Source organism: Nasonia vitripennis, chromosome 2 (assembly GCF_009193385.2).
Source record: "Nasonia vitripennis strain AsymCx chromosome 2, Nvit_psr_1.1, whole genome shotgun sequence".
Lineage (NCBI taxonomy): Eukaryota > Metazoa > Arthropoda > Insecta > Hymenoptera > Pteromalidae > Nasonia > Nasonia vitripennis.
This window is the reverse complement of record NC_045758.1, coordinates 12,317,230-12,327,915: the sequence shown is the minus strand read 5'-3', so window position 1 is coordinate 12,327,915 and position 10,686 is coordinate 12,317,230. Positions and strand designations below refer to the sequence as shown.

The following is a 10,686-nucleotide window of genomic DNA, read 5'->3' as shown; positions in this document are numbered from 1 at the left end:
GAAGCGCGCGTGCGAGCCTTGAGCGAAACGAGCAGATGTCATGATACGCGAAGATTTCGAAGGCCTGAAATAATGCTAGACTCTCTAGCGCTGGCGAGAAGGTAAAGTAAATCAAGAAAGAGAGAGAGAGAGAGAGAGAGAGTCGCTGGACGCCGCCGCCGCATAGGATGAAAAAGAGATAAAGAGGTTGGCGTGTGTGAGTACTGGTATATGCGTCGCTCTATGTACACACACACACACACACGCGGCGGCGGCGACGGCCGAGGTGTCGAGTCAGTGCCAGTGCCAAGGAAAGCTTTATGACGGCACGTGTAAACGCGCGCTGCGAGAGATTCGCGCGATTCGCGGCCAGATCCATCGACCTCCAAGCTTCTAAGGTTTTCTCTCTCTCTCTCTCTCTCTCTCTCTCTCTCTCTCACTATTCGCTGCGTTCGATAGCGCGCTTTTCATTATACCGCGATGAGTAAGTGAAGAGAGAAAGACAGGCTTCTCTCGACCAATTTCGTTGTTTTACGTATTAACATTTTAAATATACCCGCGCAATTATATTCGGGAAGATAAAGGATTCGCATAGAGCCTTGAAAGCATGATGCAAGCTCGCTTCGGAATTTCAAACACGCAAATATTAGTCAGAAGGAATAACGCTCAGCGTCAAACATTAGTTAGCAACAAATAGGGAAGCGAAGAAAGGAAGACACAGGGTCGTCCACTGAGCCAGCCGAGCAAACAAGCGCAGCGCTGCAGCGCACGAATAGAAGAAAAGAAGACGCGCATCAGCTAATAGCGCCTATAGACTCTCGAGACTCGCAGCGCCGCGATAGCAACAAAAATAACGTTGCATGCAAGGTCTTCTCGTTCGCTCTAGCGCTCGCGCGTCTCGTTTATTTACTACAGCCGATGCGCGCCGCGTACAAGTAAATTTAGGGAATCGCCGACGAGCTTTTCTTCTCCGACATCTGCGTCTCTTGCCAAAGTCAACCGAGCTTTTTCTCCTTTTTTTATCGCGTACATGCAACAGCTGCGCAACAGAGCTTCTCGATGATACGATATCGAAGGAAAAAATAGCATAGCACGCGACTATAATATATAATGCAGCTTATGCAATGGAATTCGCTGTCGCGAGTACTAATCAATACTAATGCGAAAGTGATAATGAGGGGCTAAATATAGAAGTGCATAGAACGACGGCGGCGGCGTTGCAGCGTGTGCGTGTGTGTAGGAGAGCGAGGAAAAGCCGCGATTCCGTTGAAAATAACCATTCAGACGCGTCCTTGACGAGGTGCTTCTCACTCGCTGGCTATCCGCACCGCGTGCATATAGAAGAGTGATGCGTGCGCTGCAGTTTGCCGTGAAAATAGCCGTCTATTAGCACTTCCTACATCGCGTCAACATTCAAATTTCCCGCCGAAAGCTCGCGCGAGCTTGTTTACCGCTCTTAAAAAACAAGAGAGAGTCTCGTTATACGCACGTCACTAGATATGCATATAATGGGTGTATAGCTAGGTATCGTACGCGGAACCGCAAATCGAGATCCGCTCGTGACGTGTACACATTATAGAGAGAGAGAGAGAGAGAGAAGGAAAACAAAAAGAAACGGAAAAACGCACACGCACCGACTTCCCTTCCTACCTCTGTCTCGCTCTTCATTCATCTCGCGCGCGCTGCCTCTATCCCACTCTTGCTCGGAGCTCACCTCGCTGCTGAAAGCGAGCTCTTGCGCGCGGGAGTATATACACACACGCACGTATACGCGGTGTATACCTATAGCGTTCGCTTCTTTAAAATACTGACAATAATAAGCTTGACTCATGTGGGGCCTTCGGAGCAAATAAGGACCTTGATGCGTGCCCCGGGCAAGGTAAAGATCCCCATCATTTTTCTCTCTCTTTCTCTCTTCCTCTCGCATAACACACGAGCGCTCGCGTGCCTCTCCACGCACTCCTTTTTTTCGAGTGGACCGCGCGCATGCACTACTCCTTTTTTTGTCGATCGAGCGTTAGATCGAAAGTAGAACGTTTCCAATCGTTATTGCACTCGTATAGGTGCAGTGTGTGTACGTGTTGCTAAACGTCAAGCGGATCGATTTTCCCAAGACGAAGCGTTTTCGGAGCGATCGGTTGCATAATCCCGCGAGAGCCGTGTAGTATAAGTACTGCAGCCGCGAGAGCGACGACGTAAACGCATTCCGAGTGAAAACGCCGGCGAAAAAGTAAGCTCTCTCGCGTAAAATTTTCCCGCCAAGGCTCTTTCCGCGCGAGCTGATAACTCCTCTAACGACGAGAGAGCGCGGAGAGCTGTCGATCATTCCTCCGTCTCCGTAGAATATACTCCAAATTAAGCGGCGTAAATCGAAAAAATCATATATCAAGGTCCTCCGAGCTTTCGCGTAGTTCGCTCGTTTTTTTCCTCCAACGACACGTGCGTACAGTGTGTCTCTCTACCGATACCCGGAATGATTTATTTAACAGGCCTAAGCGATATAATTTAAAGTAGCTCGTAAACTCGTAAAGTTACACGCAAGCGCTCGCGCGACAGGATCATGGAAGACACACACGGACAAAACCAACGCGACGATCGGCAGGACCGCGATCGACGTATATAACGGACGAAAGCGAAGAGCGTACGCGCTGTAGAGCAGACATAGAAAACACAGCGTGTGTAACGAGAGCGCGAGCGGCCTTTCGCGGCCTTCCGCTATTGCGCGCTGCCGCTCGAGTGACGTCGCCGCCTCTATGCCAAGTGCAGCAGTCGTTGTCTTGCGTCACTTCGCCGCCGACGAGACATACGCGAATCGGAGCTTCTGACGCGGCTGCCCTTCGACTGACCACGCGTGCTTTTTGCGCCCTTTTGCCCCTCTTGGAACGGAGTCGAAGGGAGACCTTGCCGATTTTTCCTTTTCTCTCTCTCTCTCGTATGCGTAATACCGATCTCAATCGGCGCGTTATCTGCACAGCTATACGCACTCTCGGTGCCAGGGAGAAGAGAAAAATAGGCGAATCTTTACACACACAGAGCGCGCGACTCGCGCAGATAAGAGGCGATAGCTGCGGCGACGCGCTTGTCCTCGACAGAGCAGCGCGTGAGCTCTATCCTTTGTTTCCCGCCGCGTGTCGAGCTGCGGAGCTTCGCGTATGCGTTTCGTCGTTTTGCGCTGCATACACACGCGCACGCATATAATGGCTGATTCGCGGTGACCAGAGACTCGCGTGTGTGCGCGGCGGGCTCCGCTCCGCAGAGCGAGTGTATGAGGTAACTTCTTCCTGTTATTGAAAAGCGATGTGCCGCGATTCGCCGATGCACCGCGACGATGCGTCAATGTGATGCAAGTGCTTTTTTATTTTATTTATACAATGTTTTGAGAAATTCAAGGTCGCCTAAAAAGATCGACGCCGCGGCAGCTTTGTCTTCTCTTCCTCCACTCATAGCCGCGCACAATTCGACTTCTTTCTCTCAAGGATATGCGGGAGCGAGAGAGAGTGTGTGTGTGTGTGTGTGTGTGGATGTGTGCGAGGGGGATATTTTCGGTGTATTATGAGAGCTCACACCCGTCTCTCGTAATGTGTTTTAAACGCGAGCGAGCGAGCGCGACAAACTTATTTAGTAATATTAATTTACCGCAGAGAGCTGTTGCGCAAAGCCCGCGAGCGCTTCTAACCTTGAATTCTGCTTGTTTTATATACACACTGTCGCGAGCAACCGAGCGCTCTCTCTCTCTCTCTCTCTCTCTCTCTCGTTGTACGCCGAAGTTTAAGCCTCTTCCAACAGCAGCTATATACTATATACACTCGCGGATAGAATCAAATTCAGCGGACCGTGTAAACGCGCTCGCGGCTCAATGTCAGGAATTTTCATTCGACGCGCGCGCGCGAGCATCTCGAATCGTGTTGTAAGGTCGCGGGCAAAGGGTTTTTAGACGCGTGTATAGGTACATCGGTATCGCGGAGATCGTTGTCTCCCTCTCCGACTCGCGGCTGATACGTATAACGATCGGTCCTTGATCGGAAACAACGCTCAAGTCCGTGACCGGCTTTTTCCAGGCCGACACCTCCTTCTCCTGCGCAACGCGTCTGTGTATAACGTGGATACCTATAGCGTCTCTATTCTATCTGCTGACCAGCAGCAGCAGCAGCAGCGACGACTGTTAAACGGTCGCGCGCGCGCGCGCGCGCGGCAAGCTTTCATCAGAAAGACCTCCACGCCGCGCGGATGACCTAACCTACTGCCCTTGGCATTCACCGACTTTACGGAGAAGCTAGGAAGAGGACGTTAGTTTTATACGCATTTACTTTGCGGCCGTTTCCGAAACGGCGCGTAGTCCAAGGACGTCTGCGCTTATGCTATGATGCGATAGCAGAGAGTGCAATGATACTCGCGCTTCTTCCGTTTTTGAGAACGTTGAGAAACTCTTGGAGCTGTCTTTTTTCCGCGCGAATATATTCGCCGGTTGCTAAAGCCAGCCCGATGCGCATCCCCGTAAGGTCGCGCGCTTTTACCGAACGCTCGCCCAAGGACCTACCTCCACACGTGAAGCCCGCTGACCATGGCTTTGACTGGTCATTGGGATACACCTACGCGTGTGTGTTGAGTACATGTGTGTATACGAGCGGATCGTCGGATTCGAGAGAAAGGAAGAAGGAAAAATGCGATGTTGATGTATCGTGCGTTCGGCGAAGCCCTTTCGGTCTTTGCCGAAATAATTGCCGAGCGGAAAATGGAAAGTTTTCGAAATTAGACGCTGCTACGCTTCATCGCGCTCTTTTTCAGCCGCGGAGATTGGACGGTTTTGGCCCTCGATCTCTCGGGACCGTGCGAAGGCCACGCATAACTACTACTACACACATCATAGCGGCGATAGTCGTGCACGGGAGAGAGAAGAGAAATAGAAAGAAGAAGCCTGTCGGGCAAATTGGCGAACGCGTACTTATAATTACGAAAGGACGAGAAAGAGGCGAAGCGAGAAAAAGAGAGAGCATGGGAATCAAGGACCACATATGCGCAACGTGACCGATCTCAGGGAGGCTGATGGAAAAAAGTGCGCAATCCGAAAATAATTCGCATGCAGCAATGAGATAGAGAGAGAGAGAGAGAGAGAGAGAGAGAGAGCGAAGATTCTTTTTTTGGAAATTGCCGGGGTGCAACAGCGAAGAGAGACAAAGAGAGCGCCGCGAATATGACGAGAAAAACGACGGAGCAAAACAGATGGATTTTAAGGTGCGAAGGCTGGCCTAGGCTAAATATAAAGCAAATAGTATACAGGTATACACGGCTCGCGCGCGCGCGCGCGCGCGTTATTTCTGCTGCGTATGCCGCTATGCTCCGAGATGGTACATTAATAGTACATCCGCGTTATTGGCTTCCCTCTGACTTATTCCCTCCTCCCCGGCCGCATCTCTCGCTCGCGCTGCATCGGAAAACGACCTGTTCGACTGGGCTGCTGCATAACTATAGGCCGATAATTGTTTTTTATCGAACCGTGTACACACGTGATTGCGAGATTATACTGTATTTATGTCCACGCGTAATCGTCGGGAGAGTCCATCGGTGCGCGCGAGGGTGAACAACCCCCTGGGGGATTGTTGAAGATTCGACACCGAGATTTTTTTACTCCGCAGCCGTGATTCGTGCTCTGTCCGAGTAGAGAATTTTCGCTACAAAGTCGCGGACACGTGAGTCGTCGAACACGACGAGAGATAAAGAATTATTAGTTCATTATTCGGCCCGTAAAGTTTCGTTCCGCACGTTTTTCACGTAGTGATAAGGCGTTCCTAGCCGATATACAAAAAAATCAAGATTTGCAAAAGTGCAACGGTTCGAAGAAAAAAAAAACCCGCGATTAAATCACCAAGCACAGGACTCACCTCAAAGCTCTAGCGAAACTCGTCGCTTCGGAATCCTCGTGACGGCTATCCTAGCGCGAGACTCCGGAAGACAGTAGCGGCAGGAGCAGCGGATTCGGAGAGCTGGCGATGATCGGCCGGACAGCGCGAGAGTGCGAGTCCCGGCTGTGGCTTCATAAAATTGCGAAAAGCCAGCAAGAGGAGCCTCTTCGTCCTCGTCGTCACTCGCGCACCAACAATACGTAATTACGTGACACGAGAGAGAGAGAGAGAGAAAGAGTATAAGAAATTTGTCAAACAAAGCCGTTGTCCGAAAAAACAATTGGCGAAACAAACGGAAAGAGCTCGAGCCGATTGTTTGTCACACTCCTCCCTCACTTCTTTTTTTGATTTCTCGATGCCGCTGCTTTGTGTATGTATACGTATATGGATATTTTTTATACACACGTGCAATATCGCGCGCATACAACAAGCTTCTCTCACACGTTGCGACACAGCCGCGATGCGCGCCGGTCTGCAGTCTGCACTTGCGTCACTTTCTTCTCTGTATATTCGAGCGCTCGGAGATGTAGAGACACACAGGTGCTTGCACTCGAGTCTCCGGCACTACATAGTATAGGCGGGCAGCAGCGCTAGTGGAGCAGTAGTAAGTAGTAGTAGCCGGCGGCGGTGCGGCACATGCTCGCGGTCGGAGCACGGAAGCACGAGTCTCTCGAAACTGCACACGCGGGGCCTCACGCACTCGCACAGCTCTTTCTCGCGCCGGCGATAGCTACGAACACACACACACACACACACGCGCGCGCGCGGTGGGAGAGTGTATCAAGGGTAGAGAGCTGCGGCGCGAGTGGGGATTCAAAAAATCGCGCGCGCGCGCGCTCGCCGAGAGGGAGAGACTCGAGTAGATAGGTCCGGGCAGCGCGCCGCTCGAACTGAAAGTGCGGCCGGCCGCACACTAAACAGCGCTATCGCGCGGAGCTTAGACCGAGAGCAGCCTACGCCGGCTCGGTATAGCTATAACTAGACGTCCCTCTCTACTCTCTGCGCTCGCTCCCGCGCGCCGGGGTTAGAGCTGCGCGAGCGAAACTCGCGTTGAAACCTATCTATACAGCTCGCGTGCGAAAGAGGGGGAGGATGGAGGTGGGGGTGGAGAGGGCCGCGCGTGGGGGAAGGCGGCAGCGTAAGCCGTAAGGCCATAGCCACGGCCGCCAAAGCGACGACTCGCGCGAGAAGCCCCGCGCGAGCGCACGAGCGAATCGTTGCGCGAGCGAAGGTGAAGCTATAACGCTCTCGTATGTGGAGGACGCGTTTTTCTCGAGCGAGCGATGTGCAGGGGACGAGTTTTCGGTTGTGTATACGAAAGCGCGTTGACCCGCATATCGCCGCCTGTTTCTTTTTTTTTTTTTTTTTTAATATTGTATAAGACCCGTCAATCTGAGAAATCACGACGAATCTCCCTAATCACCACCGATGACTCTAGACTAAATCACTGAGAGCTGCCGCGCATAGAAAGGTAATCGCAAAAAGACACATAATGGCGAAGCGCGTGATTTGGCGCGATCTAGTCACCGTGAACGACTCGCGCGAGGGACTCGTCGTCGTCGGCAAGTGAAAGTTCACGGCTCTTGGTCGTTCACATTCGAGGAGAGAGAGAGAGAGAGAGAGAGAGAGAGACTGCATGAGCTGCGCGCGCGAGCTATTCGACTCTATCGATCTCGATCAAAAGCTCTCTTTTACTTTCGTTCCGTACGCGCGCGAAAAAGTGCACGCGGTTACTTTCAGCGCGGCCGGAGGCGATCGCACGCGTGCGCTGCTTAGAAGAGAGCTGGCGTGTATTACGAATATATTGTGTCCCCTATGTATATATACTCCCAATGTCAATGCAATGCCGCACAGACAATAGCGTCGCGCGCGAGCGATAGCCGTTGGCATTTTCGTGCTTCCGCGATAGCTCCTATACTGTAATGCACAAACAGGTGGTTCGCTCGCAACTTTTCGCGGGCGTAACGATTGCGCCGTTTGGCGCGAATCGCGAGCCAACTGACATCGCCGGGCGTAAAACTACTTTCTCCAGAAGTCGCGCGCGCGCTTTCCTTTTCGCGATTGATAGCATTGACAATGCACTATACTAGCGGATGACCTCGCCTATTCACGCTCGGTTATTATATACGTCCTGCTCGATAAATCGACTCGCAGGATTCGAATTGCGCAATGGCGGAGCTATGCGCGGAGATCACACGCGGATCCGAAAAAGAAGCGCCGATTTCTTTGTCGCTTCGCGCTGATAGTCGTCGACTATAATACCTGTCTCGCGCGGCGCACAAACACGCGGAGAGCTATACACCGTCACTCCGGAGAATAACTGAAGATTTTTACATACTCTCAAGGGCAAGACCGTTGATGTAATATCTCTCTTACTCGCTCGCGTTGCCGAGCCGCTGCCGCGTGTCATTATAGATAACGCGGAAAAGAAGGCGTGTTAGCTCTCAGGCAAGGTCGCGCCGCGATGCATCGCTAATTTTCGCGAGATCCCGCATCGATCCCGTATACACATAGTTCGCGAGGTGGAAAAAAGCGAAAGGAAAGTTATCACGGCGCGCGCGCGCGCGCGCGAGAGAGAATCGCGAGCTCCTGCATCGCATGCGAAACTTGCCGCGCGGATTACGCAATTGCGCCGCGCGCGAATTCGCCAAAATGCCGCATCTCTTCGCTGATGGAAAGCGTCGCTATCCCGGTAGAAGCGAACGTTCGAGGTGTGTGTGTGTGTGTGTGTGTGTGTGTGTGTGTGTGTGTGTGTGTGTGTGTGTGATTTGAGGTGCACGAGGTGTTGTCACGGCTGACGGCGCAGGACACTTTCTAACGAAAGTGCAAGTGTCGCTTTGGCACAAGGCGCGGTGGTGTGCAGTGTAGCAGCAGGACAGGTGATACGATTTTCGAGGCGGTCCACTCTACGACTACGACTTTCGAGAGAATCCAGAGTGATCGGCAACGGCGCCGCTGACCCTGAAGGCTCTCCTTCACCCAGTGATATAGAGACGCTACGGCGCGGCCGCGACTCGACAGTCAAGGTCGTGGCGGCGGCGGCAGCATCGACTACGCCGGACTACGCTAACCCTGACACATATATTGCCGCGAGCGCGAGTGAGAAAGAGAGAGAGAGAGAGAGACGGATACCTTCACTCGATCCTCGAGTCGACCTACCTGAACTTGAACGTCAATCGCCGGTATATAACTTTCACTGCTTTTTGTCAAGAGGACATTGTGCGCGAAAACCGCGAGGATGTATATTTATAACGTACGTTACCGAACCCTTCGGCTCGTCGTCGAGTTCGTTGCGGAGCTATACACACCTATATGTATATACGGATCGGTGTGCAGAGAGGTTTTTGGGAGAGACGAGCTCACGGCGCTGTAGACGCGGAGTTTGCGGTCGCGGCTCATGTGGGCGACCTTGGGTCAGTGGGATTTTTTGCCGAGATGACGGAGGATTTTTGTTTTTGGAGAGAACGTCTTCGGTACACACACACTCGCGTTCCTTCTTTCTATACCATTGATTTATTTTCTTACGTTCGATAGATGCAAATATACATCCTCCTCTGTTATCGGAGTCGCATCGCTGAAAAAATCGCAGGTGAAACTCAAAACCCATTCGCTACACACATACAGCAACAATAAACAGATAGCATCTGGCCTATCGCTCTCCACCTTACCGGCGGCGGCGACGAGCATACACACACATTGCGCACATGCTCTCGTATATACCTTGAGCAAACGCTTTTGACCTAGACGCCGCGGTCGAAAGTCCGCCGACCCTCCGCGCGAGCAGCGAACGCAATGTCGGTCAATGCTTGCGGAGAGGAAAAATTTCGGATAAATTATACGCGCTCTCGAGTATACCGCGCACGGGACAATCGAACCCGAAACTTGCGCCGATCGCGGCCTTCATCAAGTATACTCGCTTTACAGTCTATCGCCGTTCCGTTGCTTTTTTGCTTTGCAATCGAAGAGCACGAAAAAGGAAGGATGCGCGATCGCTGCGTGTTTTTCCGGCTCACAAAAATCGAGCTCCTTGGCCCGATTCATCGGCCTAACAAAACAAAAAAAAAAAAAAATAACGCGAGTAAACCAAAACACCGTATACTCGAACCATCTAAAACATACAACTTTCGCCGTGCGCAGATAAGCTGCAAAATCTATAAGCGAGAAATTTCCCGCATCTCTCTCTCTCGAAATCTCTTCTTCTATCAAAGCGCGCAGAAAGATTTATCCATACCTTCCCGCTCTGCAGTTCTCGGCATTTTTTTTATTATCTCCGAGCGCCGCCTATCTCCATCTCTCTCTCTCTCTCTCTCTCGCTTTCGTTGTTGCATTGCTGCACTCGCTGCAGCTCATGATCTATCCGCTCGCTCGAGCGCGCGGGCAGGGGCAGGGGCAAAGAGAGTATGGAGAGAGAGATAGAGAGAGAGAGAGAGAGAGAGAGAGAGAGAGAGAGAGAGAGAGAGAGAGGGAAAGGCCGATGCCCGGTGACCCGAGCTCGCGAGCTCCGCAGGAGAAAGTTGCTGCAGGGACTTACTTTCTCGCGAGAGCCCAAGCGATGCAATCGCTTAAATAGAGTGCAGAGCTGTATATACAGAGCGAGAGAGCCGCGGACTTCTGCGATGTGTGCAGATTCGCGCGCGGAAACGAAAATTCACTCTCCTTATGAGAGAACTTTTCGGGTGACGCCTCGCACCATGAACTTTGATGAGGACGGTTATGCGTTTTTCCTTTTCGGAGTATGCTCTCCTTTTTAGCTGACGGCGATTATAAAATTCGCTTGCATACCATCCGCGATTATGAAATTCGAGCC

The 10,686-nt window shown here is 51.9% G+C and overlaps 1 protein-coding gene across 2 annotated transcripts in view; it reads right to left on the bottom strand.

Annotated features, from left to right (window-relative positions):
- The window catches only part of LOC100122824 (ecdysone-induced protein 74EF), a 74,942-nt gene that overhangs the window by 61,197 nt on the left and 3,059 nt on the right, over positions 1 to 10,686 (bottom strand). The window contains exon 1 of one of the 2 annotated variants that reach the window (XM_008214364.4): positions 5,859 to 6,821. The exons of the other annotated variant lie outside the window; for it this stretch is intronic. The gene's annotated coding sequence lies outside the window, so the exon portion shown is untranslated. Of the gene's footprint in view, positions 1 to 5,858; positions 6,822 to 10,686 lie in introns of those variants that run through there. 2 annotated transcript variants of the gene reach the window in all.